Source organism: Ranitomeya imitator, chromosome 4 (genome assembly GCF_032444005.1).
Source record: "Ranitomeya imitator isolate aRanImi1 chromosome 4, aRanImi1.pri, whole genome shotgun sequence".
In the NCBI taxonomy this organism is placed as follows: domain Eukaryota; kingdom Metazoa; phylum Chordata; class Amphibia; order Anura; family Dendrobatidae; genus Ranitomeya; species Ranitomeya imitator.
The window spans coordinates 720702648-720730063 of NC_091285.1; the positions used below are offsets into that span (position 1 = coordinate 720702648).

The following is a 27416-nucleotide window of genomic DNA, read 5'->3' on the forward strand; positions in this document are numbered from 1 at the left end:
CATCAGTCCTCATCCTGTACACCCAGCACCTGAACCCATCAGTCCTCACATCCCGTAAACCCAGCACCCGAACCCATCAGTCCTCACATGCTGTACACCCAGCACCTGAACCCATCAGTCCTCATCCTGTACACCCAGCACCTGAACCCATCAGTCCTCATCCTGTACACCCAGCACCTGAACCCATCAGTCCTTACATACTGTACACCCAAAACCCGGACACATCAGTCCTCACATCCTGTATAACCAGCACCCGGACCCATCAGTCCTCACATCCCGTACACCCAGCACAAGGACCCATCAGCCCTCTCATCCTGTATACCCAGCGCCTAGACCCATCAGTCCTCATCCTGTACACCCAGCACCCAGACCCATCAGTCCTCACATCCTGTACACCCAGCATCCGGACCCATCAGTCCTCACATCCTGTACACCGAGCAAATGGACCTATCAGTCCTCACATCCTGTACCCCCAGCACCCGGACCCATCAGTCCTCACATCCTGTACACCCAGCATCCGGACCCATCAGTCCTCACATCCTGTACACCCAGCACCCAGACCCATCAGTCCTCTCATCCTGTACAACCAGCACCCGGACCTATCAGTCCTCACATCCTGTACACCGAGCAACTTAACCCATCAGTCCTCACATCCTGTACAACCAACACCCGGACCCATCAGTCCTCACATCCCGTAAACCCAGCACCCAGAGCCATCAGTCCTCACATACCATACACCCAACACCCAGACCCATCAGTCCTCACATCCCGTACACCCAGCACCCGGACCCATCAGTCCTCACATCCTGTACACCCAGCACATGGACCCATCAGTCCTCTCATCCTGTACACCCAGCACCCGGACCCATCAGTCATCACATCCCGTACACCCAGCACATGCACCCATCAGTCCTCTCATCCTGTACACCCAGCACATGGACCCATCAGCCCTCTCACCCTGTACACCCAGCACATGGACCCATCAATTCTCTCATCCTGTACACCCAGCACATGGACCCATCAGTCATCACATCCCGTACACCCAGCACATGGACCCATCAGTCATCACATCCCGTACACCCAGCACCCGGACCCATCAGTCCTCTCATCTTGTACTCGGCCCCAGCACCTGGACCCATCAGTCCTCTCATCCTGTACACAGCTCCAGCACCCGGACCCATCAGTCCACTCATCCTGTACACAGCTCCAGCACCCGGACCCATCAGTCCTCACATCCTGTACACAGCTCCAGCACCCGGACCCATCAGTCCTCTCATCCTGTACACGGCCCCAGCACCCGGACCCATCAGTCCTCTCATCCTGTACACAGCCCCAGCACCCGGACCCATCAGTCCTCTCATCCTGTACACAGCCCCAGCACCCGGACCCATCAGTCCTCTCATCCTGTACACAGCCCCAGCACCCGGACCCATCAGTCCTCTCATCCTGTACACGGCTCCAGCACCCGGACCCATCAGTCCTCTCATCCTGTACACAGCCCCAGCACCCGGACCCATCAGTCCTCTCATCCTGTACACAGCCCCAGCACCCGGACCCATCAGTCCTCTCATCCTGTACACAGCCCCAGCACCCGGACCCATCAGTCCTCTCATCCTGTACACGGCTCCAGCATCCGGACCCATCAGTCCTCACATCCTGTACACCGAGCAAATGGACCTATCAGTCCTCACATCCTGTACCCCCAGCACCCGGACCCATCAGTCCTCACATCCTGTACACCCAGCATCCGGACCCATCAGTCCTCACATCCTGTACACCCAGCACCCAGACCCATCAGTCCTCTCATCCTGTACAACCAGCACCCGGACCTATCAGTCCTCACATCCTGTACACCGAGCAACTTAACCCATCAGTCCTCACATCCTGTACAACCAACACCCGGACCCATCAGTCCTCACATCCCGTAAACCCAGCACCCAGAGCCATCAGTCCTCACATACCATACACCCAACACCCAGACCCATCAGTCCTCACATCCCGTACACCCAGCACCCGGACCCATCAGTCCTCACATCCCGTACACCCAGCACCCAGACCCATCAGTCCTCACATCCCGTACACCCAGCACCCGGACCCATCAGTCCTCACATCCCGTACACCCAGCACCCGGACCCATCAGTCCTCATCCTGTACACCCAGCACATGGACCCATCAGTCCTCTCATCCTGTACACCCAGCACCCGGACCCATCAGTCATCACATCCCGTACACCCAGCACATGCACCCATCAGTCCTCTCATCCTGTACACCCAGCACATGGACCCATCAGCCCTCTCACCCTGTACACCCAGCACATGGACCCATCAGTCCTCTCATCCTGTACACCCAGCACCCGGACCCATCAGTCCTCATCCTGTACACCCAGCACATGGACCCATCAGTCATCACATCCCGTACACCCAGCACCCGGACCCATCAGTCCTCTCATCTTGTACTCGGCCCCAGCACCCGGACCCATCAGTCCTCTCATCCTGTACACGGCCCCAGCACCCGGACCCATCAGTCCTCTCATCCTGTACACAGCTCCAGCACCCGGACCCATCAGTCCACTCATCCTGTACACAGCTCCAGCACCCGGACCCATCAGTCCTCACATCCTGTACACAGCTCCAGCACCCGGACCCATCAGTCCTCTCATCCTGTACACGGCCCCAGCACCCGGACCCATCAGTCCTCTCATCCTGTACACAGCCCCAGCACCCGGACCCATCAGTCCTCTCATCCTGTACACAGCCCCAGCACCCGGACCCATCAGTCCTCTCATCCTGTACACAGCCCCAGCACCCGGACCCATCAGTCCTCTCATCCTGTACACGGCTCCAGCACCCGGACCCATCAGTCCTCTCATCCTGTACACGGCCCCAGCACCCGGACCCATCAGTCCTCTCATCCTGTACACAGCCCCAGCACCCGGACCCATCAGTCCTCTCATCCTGTACACAGCCCCAGCACCCGGACCCATCAGTCCTCTCATCCTGTACACAGCCCCAGCACCCGGACCCATCAGTCCTCTCATCCTGTACACGGCCCCAGCACCCGGACCCATCAGTCCTCTCATCCTGTACACAGCCCCAGCACCCGGACCCATCAGTCCTCTCATCCTGTACACGGCTCCAGCACCCGGACCCATCAGTCCTCTCATCCTGTACACGGCCCCAGCACCCGGACCCATCAGTCCTCTCATCCTGTACACAGCTCCAGCACATGGACCCATCACTCCTCTCATCCTGTACACGGCCCCAGCACCCGGACCCATCAGTCCTCTCATCCTGTACACGGCCCCAGCACCCGGACCCATCAGTCCTCTCATCCTGTACACGGCCCCAGCACCCGGACCCATCAGTCCTCTCATCCTGTACACGGCCCCAGCACCCGGACCCATCAGTCCTCTCATCCTGTACACGGCTCCAGCACCCGGACCCATCAGTCCTCATATCCTATACACAGCTCCAGCACCCGGACCCATCAGTCCTCTCATCCTGTACACGGCCCCAGCACCCGGACCCATCAGTCCTCTCATCCTGTACACGGCCCCAGCACCCGGACCCATCAGTCCACACATCCTGTACACAGCTCCAGCACCCGGACCCATCAGTCCTCTCATCCTGTACACGGCCCCAGCACATGGACCCATCAGTCCTCTCATCCTGTACACGGCCCCAGCACCCGGACCCATCAGTCCTCTCATCCTGTACACAGCTCCAGCACCCGGACCCATCAGTACTCACATCCTGTACACGGCCCCAGCACCCGGACCCATCAGTCCTCTCATCCTGTACACGGCCCCAGCACCCGGACCCATCAGTCCTCTCATCCTGTACACGGCCCCAGCACCCGGACCCATCAGTCCTCTCATCCTGTACACCCAGCACCCGGACCCATCAGTCCTCTCATCCTGTACTCGGCCCCAGCACCCGGACCCATCAGTCCTCTCATCCTGTACACGGCCCCAGCACCCGGACCCATCAGTCCTCTCATCCTGTACACAGCTCCAGCACCCGGACCCATCAGTCCACTCATCCTGTACACAGCTCCAGCACCCGGACCCATCAGTCCTCACATCCTGTACACAGCTCCAGCACCCGGACCCATCAGTCCTCTCATCCTGTACACGGCTCCAGCACCCGGACCCATCAGTCCTCTCATCCTGTACACGGCCCCAGCACCCGGACCCATCAGTCCTCTCATCCTGTACACCCAGCACCCGGACCCATCAGTCCTCTCATCTTGTACTCGGCCCCAGCACCCGGACCCATCAGTCCTCTCATCCTGTACACGGCCCCAGCACCCGGACCCATCAGTCCTCTCATCCTGTACACAGCTCCAGCACCCGGACCCATCAGTCCACTCATCCTGTACACAGCTCCAGCACCCGGACCCATCAGTCCTCACATCCTGTACACAGCTCCAGCACCCGGACCCATCAGTCCTCTCATCCTGTACACAGCTCCAGCACCCGGACCCATCAGTACTCACATCCTGTACACGGCCCTAGCACCAGGACCCATCAGTACTCACATCCCATACACAGCTCCAGCACATGGACCCATCAGTCCTCACATCCTGTACACAGCTCCAGCACCCGGACCCATCAGTCCTCTCATCCTGTACACAGCTCCAGCACCCGGACCCATCAGTCCTCTCATCCTGTACACAGCCCCAGCACCCGGACCCATCAGTCCTCTCATCCTGTACACAGCCCCAGCACCCGGACCCATCAGTCCTCTCATCCTGTACACGGCTCCAGCACCCGGACCCATCAGTCCTCTCATCCTGTACACGGCCCCAGCACCCGGACCCATCAGTCCTCTCATCCTGTACACGGCCCCAGCACCCGGACCCATCAGTCCTCTCATCCTTTACACGGCCCCAGCACCCGGACCCATCAGTCCTCTCATCCTGTACACGGCCCCAGCACCCGGACCCATCAGTCCTCTCATCCTGTACACGGCCCCAGCACCCGGACCCATCAGTCCTCTCATCCTGTACACGGCTCCAGCACCCGGACCCATCAGTCCTCATATCCTATACACAGCTCCAGCACCCGGACCCATCAGTCATCTCATCCTGTACACGGCCCCAGCACCCGGACCCATCAGTCCTCTCATCCTGTACACGGCCCCAGCACCCGGACCCATCAGTCCACTCATCCTGTACACAGCTCCAGCACCCGGACCCATCAGTCCTCTCATCCTGTACACGGCCCCAGCACATGGACCCATCAGTCCTCTCATCCTGTACACGGCCCCAGCACCCGGACCCATCAGTCCTCTCATCCTGTACACAGCTCCAGCACCCGGACCCATCAGTACTCACATCCTGTACACGGCCCCAGCACCCGGACCCATCAGTCCTCTCATCCTGTACACGGCCCCAGCACCCGGACCCATCAGTCCTCTCATCCTGTACACGGCCCCAGCACCCGGACCCATCAGTCCTCTCATCCTGTACACCCAGCACCCGGACCCATCAGTCCTCTCATCCTGTACTCGGCCCCAGCACCCGGACCCATCAGTCCTCTCATCCTGTACACGGCCCCAGCACCCGGACCCATCAGTCCTCTCATCCTGTACACGGCCCCAGCACCCGGACCCATCAGTCCTCTCATCCTGTACACAGCTCCAGCACCCGGACCCATCAGTCCACTCATCCTGTACACAGCTCCAGCACCCGGACCCATCAGTCCTCACATCCTGTACACAGCTCCAGCACCCGGACCCATCAGTCCTCTCATCCTGTACACGGCTCCAGCACCCGGACCCATCAGTCCTCTCATCCTGTACACGGCCCCAGCACCCGGACCCATCAGTCCTCTCATCCTGTACACGGCCCCAGCACCCGGACCCATCAGTCCTCTCATCCTGTACACGGCCCCAGCACCCGGACCCATCAGTCCTCTCATCCTGTACACGGCCCCAGCACCCGGACCCATCAGTCCTCTCATCCTGTACACGGCCCCAGCACCCGGACCCATCAGTCCACTCATCCTGTATACAGCTCCAGCACCCGGACCCATCAGTCCTCTCATCCTGTACACGGCTCCAGCACCCGGACCCATCAGTCCTCTCATCCTGTACACGGCCCCAGCACCCGGACCCATCAGTCCTCTCATCCTGTACACGGCCCCAGCACCCGGACCCATCAGTCCACTCATCCTGTATACAGCTCCAGCACCCGGACCCATCAGTACTCACATCCTGTACACGGCCCTAGCACCAGGACCCATCAGTACTCACATCCCATACACAGCTCCAGCACATGGACCCATCAGTCCTCACATCCTGTACACAGCTCCAGCACCCGGACCCATCAGTCCTCTCATCCTGTACACAGCCCCAGCACCCGAACCCATCAGTCCTCACATCCTGTACACAGCTCCAGCACCCGGACCCATCAGTCCACTCATCCTGTACACAGCCCCAGCACCCGGACCCATCAGTCCTCTCATCCTGTACACGGCCCCAGCACCCGGACCCATCAGTCCTCTCATCCTGTACACGGCCCCAGCACCCGGACCCATCAGTCCTCTCATCCTGTACACGGCCCCAGCACCCGGACCCATCAGTCCTCTCATCCTGTACACGGCCCCAGCACTATAGTAAAGCAGAACTTGGTCTCTGGGGACACATTTCAGTCCTGGTGGAGACTACAAGCCCCAGCAGAGCCATACACAGCGCACAGGTGGTTTCTCGTTATCCTGACTTCTGGAGAGGTGTCAGATACCAGGATGGGGGTTTATTGAATATTCATGACTGTGGTAGACGCCATTTTGTCCCTATAGTGGCCCTCTTACTGGGGAGTTCGGGGCCCTGATGTCAGGGGGTTGCTATGTCTCCGGCATGGGCCACGTCCATCCTGCATCTCCATCCATATTAATGATGGACGACAGGAAGGAGCTGTCACCGGGGGGCTCTTCAGCAGCGTCCAGGCCTCGGCAACAAAAGGCTGCACAACAGAGGAGGACTACAGGCAGCAGCATGTCTCCGAGCCCCCACCGTGTCCCAGCTGTGGCCGGTCATGTATGAGGGGTCTGCAGCATCTGCCGGGGAATATGGAGGCTACGCGGCATCTCATCATTTACATGATATAATCCTACACGGGCTGCAGCATCCCCCCACCCCCATCATCCTCCCTCTCCGGCCACCCCCCATCTCCGGTACCCACCGTCTCATCCAATCTGCATCCTCTTCTATCCAGCGGCCCCCAGCATCAGCCGTCATCCTCTGCCCCCCACGTATGGCTGCCCTCCCCGACTCCCATCTTCATCGCTCCCTTCTCTTCTTCCCAGGCTCCTGTATCTCTCCAGCATCCCCTCACCCCTCTCCTATCTCACCAAGCCGCGGGCCCCCTCCCCTTGGTTTCGCCGAGTCTCCCTCGCCCCCTCCTCTACCTCACACTCAGCTGGTGCAGATGCAGCGCTGCCTCTCTCGGGACCCCATGTATTTTTATTTTGCCTGCAGGTACAGAAATGGCCGAGCAGAGCCGACGTGTGCCCCGAAACGTGCGCTCAATGTGTCCCCCAAAATGTGCGCCCGAGTGTGCCCCGAAACGTGCGCTCAATGTGTCCCCCAAAATGTGCGCCCGAGTGTGCCCCGAAACGTGCGCTCAATGTGTGCCCCAAAATGTGCGCCCGAGTGTGCCCTGAAACGTGCGCTCAATGTGTGCCCCAAAATGTGCGCCCGAGTGTGCCCCGAAACGTGCGCTCAATGTGTCCCCCAAAATGTGCGCCCGAGTGTGCCCCGAAACGTGCGCTCAATGTGTCCCTCAAAATGTGCACCTGAGTGTGCCCCGAAACGTGCGCTCAATGTGTCCCCCAAAATGTGCGCCCGAGTGTGCCCCGAAACGTGCGCTCAATGTGTGCCCCAAAATGTGCGCCTGAGTGTGCCCTGAAACGTGCGCTCAATGTGTGCCCCAAAATGTGCGCCCGAGTGTGCCCCGAAACGTGCGCTCAATGTGTGCCCCAAAATGTGCGCCCGAGTGTGCCCCGAAACGTGCGCTCAATGTGTGCCCCAAAATGTGCGCCTGAGTGTGCCCTGAAACGTGCGCTCAATGTGTGCCCCAAAATGTGCGCCTGAGTGTGCCCCGAAACGTGCGCTCAATGTGTGCCCCAAAATGTGCGCCCGAGTGTGCCCCGAAACGTGCGCTCAGTGTCCCCCAAAATGTGCGCCCGAGTGTGTGCCCCGAAACGTGTGCCCCAGTGTGTGCCCCGAAACGTGCGCTCAATGTGTGCCCTAAAATGTGCGCCCGAGTGTGTGCCCCGAAACGGGCGTTCAATGTGCGCCCCAGTGTGCCCCAAAATGTGTGCCCCAAAATGTGCGCCCCAAAACATGCGCTCAATGTGTCCCCCAAAATGTGCGCCTGAGTGTGCCCTGAAACGTGCGCTCAATGTGTGCCCCAAAATGTGCGCCTGAGTGTGTGCCCCGAAACGTGCGCTCAATGTGTGCCCCAAAATGTGCGTCCGAGTGTGCCCCTAAACGTGCGCTCAATGTGTGCCCCAAAATGTGCGCCCCAGTGTGTGCCCCGAAACGTGCGTTCAATGTGTGCCCCAAAATGTGCGCCCCAGTGTGTGCCCCGAAACGGGCGTTCAATGTGCGCCCCAGTGTGCCCTGAAATGTGTACCCCAAAATGTGCGCCCAGTATGTGCCCCAAAATTTGTGCCCCAATGTGTGCCTCGAATTGTGCGCCCGAGCATGTACCCTGAAGTGTGTGCCCCGAAATGTGCGCTCAATGTGTGTCCCGAAATGTGCACTCAGTGTGTGCCCCGAAATGTGAGCCACAATGTGTACCCTGAAGTGTATACCCCAAAATGTGCACCCCAATGTGTGCCCCAAAATGTGCATCCCGATGTGTACCCTGAAGAGTATGCCCTGAAATGTGCGCTCAATGTGTGCCACAATGCGTACACCAAAGTAAATGCCCGGAAATGTGCGCCCAGTGCATACCCCGAAGTGTGTGCCCCAATGCGTACCCCAAAGTGTTTGCCCCGAAATGTGCGGCCCAAAGTGTATATCCTGAAATGTGTGCTCCAATGCGTACACCAAAGTGTGTACCCCGAAGTGTGTGCCCTGAAATGTGCCTCGATATGCGTGCGCCCCAGTGCCTACCCCAAAGTGTGTGCCCCAGTGTGTACCTCGAAGTGTGTGCTCCAAAATGTGTGCTCAATGTGTGCCTTGGTATGTGTGCGTCCCATTGAGTACCCCTAAGTGTGTTCCCCGAAATGTGCGCCCCAGTGAATACCCGGAAGTGTGTGCCCCGAAATATGTTCCCCTATGTATGCGTGTAGCGAGCAAGTGGCAGGTGATGGGGGGGGCACTATGAGGTCACCAGCCCCCTTACCCACCGCACCCTCCACGGCACTGACAGGTGCTGAGGGTACTCGGGGGTCCCTGGCCCCCTGCATGGCAATGACAGGTGCTGGGGGTAATCGGGGGTCCCTAGCCCCTCCATGGCACTGACAGGTGATGGGGGTACACGGGGGTCCCTGGACCCCTCCATGGCACTGACAGGTGATGGGGGTACTCGGGGGTCCCTGGACCCCTCCGTGGCACTGACAGGTGCTGGGGTACTCGGGGGTCCCTGGACCCCTCCGTGGCACTGACAGGTGCTGGGATACTTGGGGGTCCCTGGCCCCCTCCGTGGCACTGACAGGTGCTGGGGTACTCGGGGGTCCCTGGCCCCCTCCGTGGCACTGACAGGTGCTGGGGTACTCGGGGGTCCCTGGCCCCCTCCATGGCACTGACAGGTGCTGGGGTACTCGGGGGTCCATTGCCCCTCCATGGCACTGACAGGTGCTGGGGGTACTCGGGGGTCCATTGCCCCCTCCATGGCACTGACAGGTGCTGGGATACTCGGGGGTCCCTGGACCCCTCCGTGGCACTGACAGGTGCTGGGATACTCGGGGGTCCCTGGCCCCCTCCGTGGCACTGACAGGTGCTGGGGTACTCGGGGGTCCCTGGCCCCCTGCATGGCACTGACAGGTGCTGGGGTACTCGGGGGTCCCTGGCCCCCTCCATGGCACTGACAGGTGCTGGGGGTACTCGGGGGTCCATTGCCCCCTCCATGGCACTGACAGGTGCTGGGGTACTCGGGGGTCCCTGGCCCCCTCCGTGGCACTGACAGGTCTGGGGTACTCGGGGGTCCCTGGCCCCCTGCATGGCACTGACAGGTGCTGGGGTACTCGGGGGTCCCTGGCCCCTCCATGGCACTGACAGGTGCTGGGGTACTCGGGGGTCCCTGGCCCCTCCATGGCACTGACAGGTGCTGGGGTACTCGGGGGTCCCTGGCTCCCTCCATGGCACTGACAGGTGCTGGGATACTCGGGGGTCCCTGGCTCCCTCCATAGCACTGACAGGTGCTGGGGTACTCGGGGGTCCCTGGCCCCTCCATGGCACTGACAGGTGCTGGGGTACTCAGGGGTCCCTGGCTCCCTCCATGGCACTGACAGGTGCTGGGGTACTCGGGGGTCCCTGGCCCCTTCCATGGCACTGACAGGTGCTGGGGTACTCGGGGGTCCCTGGCCCCTTCATGGCACTGACAGGTGCTGGGGTACTCGGGGGTCCTTGGCTCCTCCATGGCACTGACAGGTGCTGGGGTACTCGGGGGTCCCTGGCCCCTCCATGGCACTGACAGGTGCTGGGGTACTCGGGGGTCCCTGGCCCCTCCATGGCACTGACAGGTGCTGGGGTACTCGGGGGTCCCTGGCCCCTCCATGGCACTGACAGGTGCTGGGGTACTCGGGGGTCCCAGGCTCCCTCCGTGGCACCGACAGGTGCTGGGGTACTCGGGGGTCCCTGGCCCGCTTCGGGGCACTGACAGGTGCTGGGGTACTCGGGGGTCCCTGGCCCCTCCATGGCACTGACAGGTCTGGGGTACTCGGGGGTCCCTGGCCCCTCCATAGCACTGACAGGTCTGGGGTACTCGGGGGTCCCTGGCCCCTCCATGGCACTGACAGGTGCTGGGGTACTCGGGGGTCCCTGGCCCCCTCCGGGGCACTGACAGGTGCTGGGGGTACTCGGGGGTCCCTGGCCCCCTCCATGGCACTGACAGGTGCTGGGGTACTCGGGGGTCCCTGGCGCCCTCCGTGGTACTGACAGGTGCTGGGGTACTCGGGGGTCCCTGGCCCCCTCCGGGGCACTGACAGGTGCTGGGGTACTCGGGGGTCCCTGGCCCCCTCCATGGCACTGACAGGTGCTGGGGTACTCGGGGGTCCCTGGCGCCCTCCGGGGCACTGACAGGTGCTGGGGTACTCGGGGGTCCCTGGCCCCCTCCATGGCACTGACAGGTGCTGGGGTACTCGGGGGTCCCTGGCGCCCTCCGTGGTACTGACAGGTGCTGGGGTACTCGGGGGTCCCTGGCCCCTCCGTGGCACTGACAGGTGCTGGGATACTCGGGGGTCCCTGGCCCCTCCATGTCACTGACAGGTGCTGGGGTACTCGGGGGTCCCTGGCTCCCTCCATGGCACTGACAGGTGCTGGGATACTCGGGGGTCCCTGGCTCCCTCCATAGCACTGACAGGTGCTGGGGTACTCGGGGGTCCCTGGCCCCTCCATGGCACTGACAGGTGCTGGGGTACTCAGGGGTCCCTGGCTCCCTCCATGGCACTGACAGGTGCTGGGGTACTCGGGGGTCCCTGGCCCCTTCCATGGCACTGACAGGTGCTGGGGTACTCGGGGGTCCCTGGCCCCTTCATGGCACTGACAGGTGCTGGGGTACTCGGGGGTCCTTGGCTCCTCCATGGCACTGACAGGTGCTGGGGTACTCGGGGGTCCCTGGCCCCTCCATGGCACTGACAGGTGCTGGGGTACTCGGGGGTCCCTGGCCCCTCCATGGCACTGACAGGTGCTGGGGTACTCGGGGGTCCCTGGCCCCTCCATGGCACTGACAGGTGCTGGGGTACTCGGGGGTCCCAGGCTCCCTCCGTGGCACCGACAGGTGCTGGAGTACTCGGGGGTCCCTGGCCCGCTTCGGGGCACTGACAGGTGCTGGGGTACTCGGGGGTCCCTGGCCCCTCCATGGCACTGACAGGTCTGGGGTACTCGGGGTTCCCTGGCCCCTCCATAGCACTGACAGGTCTGGGGTACTCGGGGGTCCCTGGCCCCTCCATGGCACTGACAGGTGCTGGGGTACTCGGGGGTCCCTGGCCCCCTCCGGGGCACTGACAGGTGCTGGGGTACTCGGGGGTCCCTGGCCCCCTCCATGGCACTGACAGGTGCTGGGGTACTCGGGGGTCCCTGGCGCCCTCCGTGGTACTGACAGGTGCTGGGGTACTCGGGGGTCCCTGGCCCCCTCCGGGGCACTGACAGGTGCTGGGGTACTCGGGGGTCCCTGGCCCCCTCCATGGCACTGACAGGTGCTGGGGTACTCGGGGGTCCCTGGCGCCCTCCGGGGCACTGACAGGTGCTGGGGTACTCGGGGGTCCCTGGCCCCCTCCATGGCACTGACAGGTGCTGGGGTACTCGGGGGTCCCTGGCGCCCTCCGTGGTACTGACAGGTGCTGGGGTACTCGGGGGTCCCTGGCCCCTCCGTGGCACTGACAGGTGCTGGGATACTCGGGGGTCCCTGGCCCCTCCATGTCACTGACAGGTGCTGGGGTACTCGGGGGTCCCTGGCCCCCTCCATGGCACTGACAGGTGCTGGGGTACTCGGGGGTCCTTGGCTCCCTCCATGTCACTGACAGGTGTTGGGGTACTCGGGGGTCCCTAGCCCCATCCATGGCACTGACAAGTGCTGGGGTACTTGGGGGTCCCGGGCCCCTCCATGTCACTGACAGGTGCTGGGGTACTCGGGGGTCCCTGGCCCCCTCCATGCCACTGACAGGTGCTGGGGTACTCGGGGGTCCCTGGCCCCTCCATGGCACTGACAGGTGCTGGGATACTCGGGGGTCCCTGGCTCCCTCCGTGGCACTGACAGGTGCTGGGATACTTGGGGGTCCCTGGCCCCCTCCATGGCACTGACAGGTACTGGGATACTCGGGGGTCCCTGGCTCCCTCCGTGGCACTGACAGGTGCTGGGGTACTCGGGGGTCCCTGGCCCGCTTCGAGGCACTGACAGGTGCTGGGGTACTCGGGGGTCCCTGGCCCCTCCATGGCACTGACAGGTCTGGGGTACTCGGGGGTCCCTGGCCCCCTCTGTGGCACTGACAGGTACTGGGATACTCGGGGGTCCCTGGCTCCTCCATGGCACTGACAGGTGCTGGGGTACTCGGGGGTCCCTGGCCCCTCCATGGCACTGACAGGTGCTGGGGTACTCGGGGGTCCCTGGCCCCTCCATGGCACTGACAGGTGCTGGGGTACTCGGGGGTCCCTGGCTCCTCCATGGCACTGACAGGTGCTGGGGTACTCGGGGGTCCCTGGCTCCTCCATGGCACTGAGAGGTGCTGGGGTACTCGGGGGTCCCTGGCCCCTCCATGGCACTGACAGGTGCTGGGGTACTCGGGGGTCCCTGGCCCCTCCATGGCACTGACAGGTGCTGGGATACTCGGGGGTCCCTGGCCCCCTCTGTGGTACTGACAGGTACTGGGATACTCGGGGGTCCCTGGCTCCTCCATGGCACTGACAGGTGCTGGGGTACTCGGGGGTCCCTGGCTCCTCCATGGCACTGACAGGTGCTGGGGTACTCGGGGGTCCCTGGCTCCTCCATGGCACTGACAGGTGCTGGGATACTCGGGGGTCCGGTACTCGGGGGTCCCTGGCCCCTCCATGCCACTGACAGGTGCTGGGGTACTCGGGGGTCCATGGCACTGACAGGTGCTGGGGTACTCGGGGGTCCCTGGCCACTCTATGGCACTGACAGGTGCTGGGGTACTCGGGGGTCCATGGCACTGACAGGTGCTGGGGTACTCGGGGGTCCCTGGCCACTCCATGGCACTGACAGGTGCTGGGGTACTCGGGGGTCCCTGGCCCCTCCATGGCACTGACAGGTGCTGGGGTACTCGGGGGTCCCTGGCCCCTCCATGGCACTGACAGGTGCTGTGGGTATTCCGGGGTCCCTGGCCCCCTCCATGGCACTGACAGGTGCTGGGGTACTTGGGGGTCCCTGGCCCCTCCATGGCACTGACAGGTGCTGTGGGTATTCCGGGGTCCCTGGCCCCCTCCATGGCACTGACAGGTGCTGGGGTGCTCGGGGGTCCCTGGCCCCTCCATGGCACTGACAGGTGCTGGAGTACTCGGGGGTCCCTGGCCCCTCCATGGCACTGACAGGTGCTGGGGTACTCGGGGGTCCATGGCACTGACAGGTGCTGGAGTACTCGGGGGTCCATGGCACTGACAGGTGCTGGAGTACTCGGGGGTCCATGGCACTGACAGGTGCTGGGGTACTCGGGGGTCCATGGCACTGACAGGTGCTGGGGTACTCGGGGGTCCATGGCACTGACAGGTGCTGGGGTACTCGGGGGTCCCTGGCCCCCTCCATGGCACTGACAGGTGCTGGGGTACTCGGGGGTCCATGGCACTGACAGGTGCTGGGGTACTCGGGGGTCCCTGGCCCCTCCATGGCACTGACAGGTGCTGGAGTACTCGGGGGTCCCTGGCCCCTCCATGGCACTGACAGGTGCTGGGATACTCGGGGGTCCCTGGCCCCTCCATGGCACTGACAGGTGCTGGGGTACTCGGGGGTCCATGGCACTGACAGGTGCTGGGGTACTCGGGGGTCCCTGGCCCCCTCTGTGGCACTGACAGGTACTGGGATACTCGGGGGTCCCTGGCTCCTCCATGGCACTGACAGGTGCTGGGGTACTCGGGGGTCCCTGGCCCCTCCATGGCACTGACAGGTGCTGGGGTACTCGGGGGTCCCTGGCCCCTCCATGGCACTGACAGGTGCTGGGGTACTCGGGGGTCCCTGGCTCCTCCATGGCACTGACAGGTGCTGGGGTACTCGGGGGTCCCTGGCTCCTCCATGGCACTGAGAGGTGCTGGGGTACTCGGGGGTCCCTGGCCCCTCCATGGCACTGACAGGTGCTGGGGTACTCGGGGGTCCCTGGCCCCTCCATGGCACTGACAGGTGCTGGGATACTCGGGGGTCCCTGGCCCCCTCTGTGGTACTGACAGGTACTGGGATACTCGGGGGTCCCTGGCTCCTCCATGGCACTGACAGGTGCTGGGGTACTCGGGGGTCCCTGGCTCCTCCATGGCACTGACAGGTGCTGGGGTACTCGGGGGTCCCTGGCTCCTCCATGGCACTGACAGGTGCTGGGATACTCGGGGGTCCGGTACTCGGGGGTCCCTGGCCCCTCCATGCCACTGACAGGTGCTGGAGTACTCGGGGGTCCATGGCACTGACAGGTGCTGGGGTACTCGGGGGTCCCTGGCCACTCTATGGCACTGACAGGTGCTGGGGTACTCGGGGGTCCATGGCACTGACAGGTGCTGGGGTACTCGGGGGTCCCTGGCCACTCCATGGCACTGACAGGTGCTGGGGTACTCGGGGGTCCCTGGCCCCTCCATGGCACTGACAGGTGCTGGGGTACTCGGGGGTCCCTGGCCCCTCCATGGCACTGACAGGTGCTGTGGGTATTCCGGGGTCCCTGGCCCCCTCCATGGCACTGACAGGTGCTGGGGTACTTGGGGGTCCCTGGCCCCTCCATGGCACTGACAGGTGCTGTGGGTATTCCGGGGTCCCTGGCCCCCTCCATGGCACTGACAGGTGCTGGGGTGCTCGGGGGTCCCTGGCCCCTCCATGGCACTGACAGGTGCTGGAGTACTCGGGGGTCCCTGGCCCCTCCATGGCACTGACAGGTGCTGGGGTACTCGGGGGTCCATGGCACTGACAGGTGCTGGAGTACTCGGGGGTCCATGGCACTGACAGGTGCTGGAGTACTCGGGGGTCCATGGCACTGACAGGTGCTGGGGTACTCGGGGGTCCATGGCACTGACAGGTGCTGGGGTACTCGGGGGTCCATGGCACTGACAGGTGCTGGGGTACTCGGGGGTCCCTGGCCCCCTCCATGGCACTGACAGGTGCTGGGGTACTCGGGGGTCCATGGCACTGACAGGTGCTGGGGTACTCGGGGGTCCCTGGCCCCTCCATGGCACTGACAGGTGCTGGAGTACTCGGGGGTCCCTGGCCCCTCCATGGCACTGACAGGTGCTGGGATACTCGGGGGTCCCTGGCCCCTCCATGGCACTGACAGGTGCTGGGGTACTCGGGGGTCCATGGCACTGACAGGTGCTGGGGTACTCGGGGGTCCATGGCACTGACAGGTGCTGGGGTACTCGGGGGTCCATGGCCCCTCCATGGCACTGACAGGTGCTGGGGTACTCGGGGGTCCCTGGCCCCTCCATGGCACTGACAGGTGCTGGGGTACTCGGGGGTCCCTGGCTCCTCCATGGCACTGACAGGTGCTGGAGTACTCGGGGGTCCATGGCACTGACAGGTGCTGGAGTACTCGGGGGTCCCTGGCCCCTCCATGGCACTGACAGGTGCTGGGGTACTCGGGGGTCCCTGGCTCCTCCATGGCACTGACAGGTGCTGGAGTACTCGGGGGTCCATGGCCCCCTCCATGGCACTGACAGGTGCTGGGGTACTCGGGGGTCCATGGCACTGACAGGTGCTGGGGTACTCGGGGGTCCCTGGCCCCTCCATGGCACTGACAGGTGCTGGAGTACTCGGGGGTCCCTGGCCCCTCCATGGCACTGACAGGTGCTGGGATACTCGGGGGTCCCTGGCCCCTCCATGGCACTGACAGGTGCTGGGGTACTCGGGGGTCCATGGCACTGACAGGTGCTGGGGTACTCGGGGGTCCATGGCACTGACAGGTGCTGGGGTACTCGGGGGTCCCTGGCCCCTCCATGGCACTGACAGGTGCTGGGGTACTCGGGGGTCCCTGGCTCCTCCATGGCACTGACAGGTGCTGGAGTACTCGGGGGTCCATGGCACTGACAGGTGCTGGAGTACTCGGGGGTCCCTGGCCCCTCCATGGCACTGACAGGTGCTGGGGTACTCGGGGGTCCCTGGCCCCTCCATGGCACTGACAGGTGCTGGAGTACTCGGGGGTCCATGGCACTGACAGGTGCTGGGGTACTCGGGGGTCCCTGGCCCCTCCATGGCACTGACAGGTGCTGGGGTACTCGGGGGTCCCTGGCCCCTCCATGGCACTGACAGGTGCTGGGGTACTCGGGGGTCCATGGCACTGACAGGTGCTGGGGTACTCGGGGGTCCATGGCACTGACAGGTGCTGGGATACTCGGGGGTCCCTGGCCCCCTCCATGGCACTGACAGGTGCTGGGGTACTCGGGGGTCCCTGGCTCCTCCATGGCACTGACAGGTGCTGGGGTACTCGGGGGTCCCTGGCCCCTCCATGGCACTGACAGGTGCTGGGGTACTCGGGGGTCCCTGGCCCCTCCATGGCACTGACAGGTGCTGGGGTACTCGGGGGTCCCTGGCCCCTCCATGGCACTGACAGGTGCTGGGGTACTCGGGGGTCCCTGGCCCCTCCATGGCACTGACAGGTGCTGGGGTACTCGGGGGTCCCTGGCTCCTCCATGGCACTGACAGGTGCTGGGGTACTCGGGGGTCCCTGGCTCCTCCATGGCACTGACAGGTGCTGGGGTACTCGGGGGTCCCTGGCCCCCTCCATGGCACTGACAGGTGCTGGGGTACTCGGGGGTCCCTGGCTCCTCCATGGCACTGACAGGTGCTGGAGTACTCGGGGGTCCCTGGCTCCTCCATGGCACTGACAGGTGCTGGGGTACTCGGGGGTCCCTGGCTCCTCCATGGCACTGACAGGTGCTGGGGTACTCGGGGGTCCCTGGCCCCTCCATGGCACTGACAGGTGCTGGGGTACTCGGGGGTCCATGGCACTGACAGGTGCTGGGGTACTCGGGGGTCCATGGCACTGACAGGTGCTGGAGTACTCGGGGGTCCCTGGCCCCCTCCATGGCACTGACAGGTGCTGGGGTACTCGGGGGTCCCTGGACCCTCCATGGCACTGACAGGTGCTGGGGTACTCGGGGGTCCCTGGCCCCTCCATGGCACTGACATTTTCGCTGATGGCCCCTCCGCCCCCCGGTCAGCAGCTGCCTGTGTGGCATCTAGGGGGCTACATGGTGACGGCCCCCCACAGAGCAGGACCCGGTGATGAGAATCTGGGTCAGGAGTAAACAGCGGCGGCGGCGGAGCGGCGGCCATGGACCGGAGAAGACGCGGATGCCGCTTACCTCCCGCAGCACGATGGAGGCGACGATCCCGGCGGCGGAGGAGGAGGAGCGGCCGTGTCAGCTCATGGCCGGGGCACCCGGGAGGAAGGCGGCAGCTGACGGCGTCTCCTCACAAGCCTCCGCTCCTCACAAGCCGCTGCCAGAAGAAAAACCATTTTGTGGAGGAGGAGGAGGAGGAGGAGGGAGAGGAGGATGCAGATCAGGGGGCCGGAGAAGGCAGCACTGTCAGGGAGATCCCGGCCCAGACCCCGGAGCTGACATCTGGGGGTCTCACACCCGGGGAGGGGGGCAGCATCAGCCAGTGCAGCCCTGGGGACCACACACAGGTGCATTGTGGGGAGGGGCCATCACTGGGACCCCCGAGCAGGGCCGGTCCGACCGGGGGTCCATATAAGAATGGGGGGTTCTGTTCCCGGGGGCACAATACTATTATAGCGTCACTAATTGCTCATTATTGGGGTCTCTCCAGCTGTAACACTGGTGGGGTCAGTGCAAACCCACGACGGTTCTCGGGGGACCTCCAGGAGGCGATGGACAATATTTTGGGGGATTCTCATTGGCGAGATAACGTTTGGGGCTCGATCGATGACGATCCTCACAGGGAACGCGCTTTGGCTCCATATTAATCCTTCATGGATTCTGTATGTGGATCCCATTACTGGGACATCACGAGATTAATGGGGGCCACAATCAAGGGATATTCAAGGGTCAGAATATTGGGGGTCACAAAACGGGAAATTATCAGGGTCAGCAGCAAAATGTACGAGACATCATCTCTATCATTGTGGGGGAGCAGTCAGGTCATCATCTCTATCATTGTAGAGGAACAGTCCGGTCATCATCTCTATCATTGTGGAGGAGCAGTCCGGTCATCATCTCTATCATTGTGGGGGAGCAGTCCGGTCATCATCTCTATCATTGTGGGGGAGCAGTCCGGTCATCATCTCTATCATTGTGGAAGAGCAGTCCGGTCATCATCTCTATCATTGTGGGGGAGCAGTCCGGTCATCATCTCTATCATTGTGGAGGAGCAGTCCGGTCATCATCTCTATCATTGTAGGGGAGCAGTCCGGTCATCATCTCTATCATTGTGGAGGAGCAGTCCGGTCGTCATCTCTATCATTGTGGAGGAGCAGTCCGGTCGTCATCTCTATCATTGTGGAGGAGCAGTCCGGTCATCATCTCTATCATTGTGGAGGAACAGTCCGGTCATCATCTCTATCATTGTGGAGGAGCAGTCCGGTCGTCATCTCTATCATTGTGGAGGAGCAGTCCGGTCATCATCTCTATCATTGTGGAGGAACAGTCCGGTCATCATCTCTATCATTGTGGAGGAGCAGTCCGGTCGTCATCTCTATCATTGTGGAGGAGCAGTCCGGTCGTCATCTCTATCATTGTAGAGGAGCAGTCCGGTCATCATCTCTATCATTGTGGAGGAGCAGTCCGGTCATCATCTCTATCATTGTGAGGGAGCAGTCCGGTCATCATCTCTATCATTGTGGAGGAGCAGTCCAGTCATCATCTCTATCATTGTGGAGGAGCAGTCCGGTCATCATCTCTATCATTGTGGAGGAGCAGTACTGTCGTCATCTCTATCATTGTAGAGGAGCAGTCCGGTCATCATCTCTATCATTGTGAGGGAGCAGTCAGGTCATCATCTCTATCATTGTGGAGGAGCAGTCCGGTCATCATCTCTATCATTGTGGGGGAGCAGTCCGGTCATCATCTCTATCATTGTGGAGGAGCAGTCCGGTCATCATCTCTATCATTGTGGAGGAGCAGTCCGGTCATCATCTCTATCATTGTGAGGGAGCAGTCCGGTCATCATCTCTATCATTGTGGGGGAGCAGTCCGGTCATCATCTCTATCATTGTGGAGGAGCAGTCCGGTCATCATCTCTATCATTGTAGAGGAGCAGTCCGGTCATCATCTCTATCATTGTGGGGGAGCAGTCCGGTCGTCATCTCTATCATTGTGGAGGAGCAGTCCGGTCATCATCTCTATCATTGTGGAGGAGCAGTCCGGTCATCATCTCTATCATTGTGGAGGAGCAGTCTGGTCATCATCTCTATCATTGTGGAGGAGCAGTCTGGTCATCATCTCTATCATTGTAGAGGAGCAGTCCAGTCATCATCTCTATCATTGTGGAGGAGCAGTCCGGTCGTCATCTCTATCATTGTGGAGGAGCAGTCCGGTCATCATCTCTATCATTGTGGAGGAGCAGTCCGGTCATCATCTCTATCATTGTGGAGGAGCAGTCTGGTCATCATCTCTATCATTGTAGAGGAGCAGTCCGGTCATCATCTCTATCATTGTGGAGGAGCAGTCCGGTCGTCATCTCTATCATTGTGGAGGAGCAGTCCGGTCATCATCTCTATCATTGTGGAGGAGCAGTCCGGTCATCATCTCTATCATTGTGGAGGAGCAGTCTGGTCATCATCTCTATCATTGTGGAGGAGCAGTCTGGTCATCATCTCTATCATTGTAGAGGAGCAGTCCAGTCATCATCTCTATCATTGTGGAGGAGCAGTCCGGTCATCATCTCTATCATTGTGGAGGAGCAGTCCGGTCGTCATCTCTATCATTGTGGGGGAGCAGTCCGGTCGTCATCTCTATCATTGTGGAGGAGCAGTCCGGTCATCATCTCTATCATTGTGGAGGAGCAGTCCGGTCGTCATCTCTATCATTGTGGAGGAGCAGTCCGGTCATCATCTCTATCATTGTGGAGGAACAGTCCAGTCATCATCTCTATCATTGTGGAGTAGCAGTCCGGTCATCATCTCTATCATTGTGGGGGAGCAGTCCAGTCATCATCTCTATCATTGTGGAGGAGCAGTCCGGTCGTCATCTCTATCATTGTGGGGGAGCAGTCCGGTCGTCATCTCTATCATTGTGGAGGAGCAGTCCGGTCGTCATCTCTATCATTGTGGAGGAGCAGTCCGGTCATCATCTCTATCATTGTGGAGGAGCAGTCCGGTCGTCATCTCTATCATTGTGGAGGAGCAGTCCGGTCATCATCTCTATCATTGTGGAGGAACAGTCCAGTCATCATCTCTATCATTGTGGAGGAGCAGTCCGGTCATCATCTCTATCATTGTGGAGGAGCAGTCCGGTCATCATCTCTATCATTGTGGAAGAGCAGTCCGGTCATCATCTCTATCATTGTGGGGGAGCAGTCCGGTCATCATCTCTATCATTGTGGGGGAGCAGTCCGGTCATCATCTCTATCATTGTGGAGGAGCAGTCCGGTCATCATCTCTATCATTGTGGAGGAGCAGTCCGGTCATCATCTCTATCATTGTGGGGGAGCAGTCCGGTCATCATCTCTATCATTGTGGGGGAGCAGTCCGGTCATCATCTCTATCATTGTGGAGGAGCAGTCCGGTCATCATCTCTATCATTGTGGAGGAGCAGTCCGGTCATCTATCATTGTGGGGGAGCAGTCTGGTCATCATCTCTATCATTGTGGAGGAGCAGTCCGGTCATCATCTCTATCATTGTGGAGGAGCAGTCTGGTCATCATCTCTATCATTGTGGGGGAGCAGTCCGGTCATCATCTCTATCATTGTGGAGGAGCAGTCTGGTCATCATCTCTATCATTGTGGGGGAGCAGTCCGGTCATCATCTCTATCATTGTGGAGGAGCAGTCCGGTCATCATCTCTATCATTGTGGAGGAGCAGTCCGGTCATCATCTATATCATTGTGGAGGAGCAGTCCGGTCATCATCTCTATCATTGTGGAGGAACAGTCCGGTCATCATCTCTATCATTGTAGAGGAGCAGTCCGGTCATCATCTCTATCATTGTAGAGGAGCAGTCCGGTCATCATCTCTATCATTGTAGAGGAGCAGTCCGGTCTTCATCTCTATCATTGTGGAGGAACAGTCCGGTCATCATCTATATCATTGTGGAGGAGCAGTCCGGTCATCATCTCTATCATTGTGGAGGAGCAGTCCGGTCATCATCTCTATCATTGTGGAGGAGCAGTCCGGTCATCATCTCTATCATTGTGGAGGAGCAGTCCGGTCATCATCTCTATCATTGTGGAGGAGCAGTCCGGTCGTCATCTCTATCATTGTGGGGGAGCAGTCCGGTCGTCATCTCTATCATTGTGGAGGAGCAGTCCGGTCATCATCTCTATCATTGTGGAGGAGCAGTCCGGTCGTCATCTCTATCATTGTGGAGGAGCAGTCCGGTCATCATCTCTATCATTGTGGAGGAACAGTCCAGTCATCATCTCTATCATTGTGGAGGAGCAGTCCGGTCATCATCTCTATCATTGTGGAGGAGCAGTCCGGTCATCATCTCTATCATTGTGGAAGAGCAGTCCGGTCATCATCTCTATCATTGTGGGGGAGCAGTCCGGTCATCATCTCTATCATTGTGGGGGAGCAGTCCGGTCATCATCTCTATCATTGTGGAGGAGCAGTCCGGTCATCATCTCTATCCTTGTGGAGGAGCAGTCCGGTCATCATCTCTATCATTGTGGGGGAGCAGTCCGGTCATCATCTCTATCATTGTGGGGGAGCAGTCCGGTCATCATCTCTATCATTGTGGAGGAGCAGTCCGGTCATCATCTCTATCATTGTGGAGGAGCAGTCCGGTCATCTATCATTGTGGGGGAGCAGTCTGGTCATCATCTCTATCATTGTGGAGGAGCAGTCCGGTCATCATCTCTATCATTGTGGAGGAGCAGTCTGGTCATCATCTCTATCATTGTGAGGGAGCAGTCCGGTCGTCATCTCTATCATTGTGGAGGAGCAGTCCGGTCATCATCTCTATCATTGTGGAGGAGCAGTCCGGTCATCATCTCTATCATTGTGGAGGAGCAGTCCGGTCATCATCTCTATCATTGTGGGGGAGCAGTCCGGTCATCTATCATTGTGGAGGAGCAGTCCGGTCATCATCTCTATCATTGTGGGGGAGCAGTCCGGTCATCATCTCTATCATTGTGGGGGAGCAGTCCAGTCATCATCTCTATCATTGTGGAGGAGCAGTCCGGTCGTCATCTCTATCATTGTGGGGGAGCAGTCCGGTCATCATCTCTATCATTGTGGAGGAGCAGTCCGGTCATCTATCATTGTGGAGGAGCAGTCCGGTCATCATCTCTATCATTGTGGGGGAGCAGTCTGGTCATCATCTCTATCATTGTGGAGGAGCAGTCCGGTCATCATCTCTATCATTGTGGGGGAGCAGTCTGGTCATCATCTCTATCATTGTGGAGGAGCAGTCCGGTCATCATCTCTATCATTGTGGGGGAGCAGTCCGGTCATCTCTATCATTGTGGGGGAGCAGTCCGGTCATCATCTCTATCATTGTGGGGGAGCAGTCCGGTCATCTCTATCATTGTGGGGGAGCAGTCCAGTCATCATCTCTATCATTGTGGAGGAGCAGTCCGGTCATCATCTCTATCATTGTGGGGGAGCAGTCCGGTCATCATCTCTATCATTGTGGAGGAGCAGTCCGGTCATCATCTCTATCATTGTGGAGGAGCAGTCCGGTCATCATCTCTATCATTGTGGAGGAGCAGTCCGGTCATCATCTCTATCATTGTGGAGGAGCAGTCCAGTCGTCATCTCTATCATTGTGGAGGAGCAGTCCGGTCGTCATCTCTATCATTGTGGGGGAGCAGTCCGGTCGTCATCTCTATCATTGTGGAGGAGCAGTCCGGTCATCATCTCTATCATTGTGGAGGAGCAGTGCGGTCATCATCTCTATCATTGTGGAGGAACAGTCCGGTCATCATCTCTATCATTGTGGAGGAGCAGTCCGGTCGTCATCTCTATCATTGTGGGGGAGCAGTCCGGTCATCATCTCTATCATTATTGGGGAGCAGTCCGGTCATCATCTCTATCATTGTGGAGGAGCAGTCCGGTCATCATCTCTATCATTGTGGGGGAGCAGTCCGGTCATCTCTATCATTGTGGGGGAGCAGTCCGGTCGTCATCTCTATCATTGTGGGGGAGCAGTCCGGTCATCATCTCTATCATTATTGGGGAGCAGTCCGGTCATCATCTCTATCATTGTGGAGGAGCAGTCCGGTCATCATCTCTATCATTGTGGGGGAGCAGTCCGGTCATCATCTCTATCATTGTGAGGGAGCTGTCCGGTCATGATCTCTATCATTGTGGAGGAGCAGTCCGGTCATCATCTCTATCATTGTGAGGGAGCAGTACTGTCGTCATCTCTATCATTGTGGAGGAGCAGTCCGGTCATCATCTCTATCATTGTGAGGGAGCAGTCCGGTCATCATCTCTATCATTGTGGAGGAGCAGTCCGGTCATCATCTCTATCATTGTGGAGGAGCAGTCCGGTCATCATCTCTATCATTGTGGAGGAGCAGTCCGGTCATCATCTCTATCATTGTGGAGGAGCAGTCCAGTCGTCATCTCTATCATTGTGGAGGAGCAGTCCGGTCGTCATCTCTATCATTGTGGGGGAGCAGTCCGGTCGTCATCTCTATCATTGTGGAGGAGCAGTCCGGTCATCATCTCTATCATTGTGGAGGAGCAGTGCGGTCATCATCTCTATCATTGTGGAGGAACAGTCCGGTCATCATCTCTATCATTGTGGAGGAGCAGTCCGGTCATCATCTCTATCATTGTGGGGGAGCAGTCCGGTCATCATCTCTATCATTGTGAGGGAGCAGTACGGTCGTCATCTCTATCATTGTGGAGGAGCAGTCCGGTCATCATCTCTATCATTGTGAGGGAGCAGTCCGGTCATCATCTCTATCATTGTGGAGGAGCAGTCCGGTCATCATCTCTATCATTGTGGAGGAGCAGTCCAGTCGTCATCTCTATCATTGTGGAGGAGCAGTGCGGTCATCATCTCTATCATTGTGGAGGAACAGTCCGGTCATCATCTCTATCATTGTGGAGGAGCAGTCCGGTCATCATCTCTATCATTGTGGGGGAGCAGTCCGGTCATCATCTCTATCATTGTGAGGGAGCAGTACGGTCGTCATCTCTATCATTGTGGAGGAGCAGTCCGGTCATCATCTCTATCATTGTGAGGGAGCAGTCCGGTCATCATCTCTATCATTGTGGAGGAGCAGTCCGGTCATCATCTCTATCATTGTGGAGGAGCAGTCCAGTCGTCATCTCTATCATTGTGGAGGAGCAGTCCGGTCGTCATCTCTATCATTGTGGGGGAGCAGTCCGGTCGTCATCTCTATCATTGTGGAGGAGCAGTCCGGTCATCATCTCTATCATTGTGGAGGAACAGTCCGGTCATCATCTCTATCATTGTGGAGGAGCAGTGCGGTCATCATCTCTATCATTGTGGAGGAACAGTCCGGTCATCATCTCTATCATTGTGGAGGAGCAGTCCGGTCATCATCTCTATCATTGTGGGGGAGCAGTCCGGTCATCATCTCTATCATTGTGAGGGAGCAGTCCGGTCATCATCTCTATCATTGTGGAGGAGCAGTCCGGTCATCATCTCTATCATTGTGGAGGAGCAGTCCAGTCATCATCTCTATCATTGTGGGGGAGCAGTCTGGTCATCATCTCTATGATTGTAGAGGAGCAGTCCGGTCATCATCTCTATCATTGTGGGGCAGCAGTCCGGTCATCATCTCTATCATTGTGGGGGAGCAGTCCGGTCATCATCTCTATCATTGTGGGGGAGCAGTCCGGTCATCATCTCTATCATTGTGGGGGAGCAGTCCGGTTATCATCTCTATCATTGTGGGGGAGCAGTCCGGTCGTCATCTCTATCATTGTGGAGGAGCAGTCCGGTCGTCATCTCTATCATTGTGGAGGAGCAGTCCGGTCGTCAACTCTATCATTGTGGAGGAGCAGTCCGGTCATCATCTCTATCATTGTGGAGGAGCAGTCCGGTCATCATCTCTATCATTATGGAGGAGCAGTCCGGTCATCATCTCTATCATTGTGGAGGAGCAGTCCGGTCATCATCTCTATCATTGTGGAGGAGCAGTCCGGTCATCATCTCTATCATTGTGGAGGAGCAGTCCGGTCGTCATCTCTATCATTGTGAGGGAGCAGTCCGGTCGTCATCTCTATCATTGTGGAGGAGCAGTCCGGTCGTCATCTCTATCATTGTGGAGGAGCAGTCCGGTCATCATCTCTATCATTGTGGAGGAGCAGTCCGGTCGTCATCTCTATCATTGTGGAGGAGCAGTCCGGTCGTCATCTCTATCATTGTGGAGGAGCAGTCCGGTTTTCATCTCTATCATTGTGGAGGAGCAGTCCGGTCGTCATCTCTATCATTGTGGAGGAGCAGTCCGGTCGTCATCTCTATCATTGTGGGGGAGCAGTCCCGTCATCATCTCTTTTATTGTGAAGGAGCAGTCCGGTCATCATCTCTATCATCGTGGGGGAGCAGTCCGGTCGTCATCTCTATCATTGTGGGGGAGCAGTCCGGTCGTCATCTCTATCATTGTGGGAGAGCAGTCCGGTCATCATCTCTATTATTGTGGAGGAGCAGTCCCGTCATCATCTCTCTTATTGTGGAGGAGCAGTCCGGTCGTCATCTCTATCATCGTGGGGGAGCAGTCTGGTCATCATCTCTATCATTGTGGGGGAGCAGTCCGGTCATCATCTCTATCACTGTGGAGGAGCAGTCTGGTCGTCATCTCTATCATTGTGGAGGAGCAGTCCGGTCATCATCTATATCATTGTGGGGGAGCAGTCAGGTCGTCATCTCTATCATTGTGGAGGACCAGTCCGGTCGTCATCTCAATCATTGTGGAGGAGCAGTCCGGTCTTCATCTCTATCATGTGGGGGAGCAGTCCGGTCGTCATCTCTATCATTGGAGAGGAGCAGTCCGGTCATCATCTCTATCATTGTGGAGGAGCAGTCCAGTCATCATCTCTATCATTGTGGAGGAGCAGTCCGGTCGTCATCTCTATCATTGTGGATGAGCAGTCCGGTCGTCATCTCTATCATTGTGGAGGAGCAGTCCGGTCTTCATCTCTATCATTGTGGAGGAGCAGTCCGGTCATCATCTCTATCATTGTGGAGGAGCAGTCCGGTCGTCATCTCTATCATTGTGGAGGAGCAGTCCGGTCATCATCTCTATCATTGTGGAGGAGCAGTCCGGTCGTCATCTCTATCATTGTGGAGGAGCAGTCCGGTCATCATCTCTATCATTGTGAAGAAGCAGTCCGGTCGTCATCTATATCATTGTGGGGGAGCAGTCAGGACGTCATCTCTATCATTGTCGAGGAGCAGTCTGGTCGTCATCTCTATCATTGTGGAGGAGCAGTCCGGTCGTCA

At 59.4% G+C, this 27416-nt stretch overlaps 1 protein-coding gene across 4 annotated transcripts in view; it reads right to left on the minus strand.

Annotated features, from left to right (window-relative positions):
* Positions 1–27416, minus strand: part of NLGN2 (neuroligin 2) — a 250363-nt gene that overhangs the window by 208647 nt on the left and 14300 nt on the right. The window contains exon 1 of one of the 4 annotated variants that reach the window (XM_069767579.1): positions 18174–18337. The exons of 1 other annotated variant lie outside the window; for it this stretch is intronic. The gene's annotated coding sequence lies outside the window, so the exon portion shown is untranslated. Of the gene's footprint in view, positions 1–7185; positions 7361–18173; positions 18338–27416 lie in introns of those variants that run through there. 2 more of the 4 variants (XM_069767580.1, XM_069767583.1) reach the window with 2 other exon arrangements.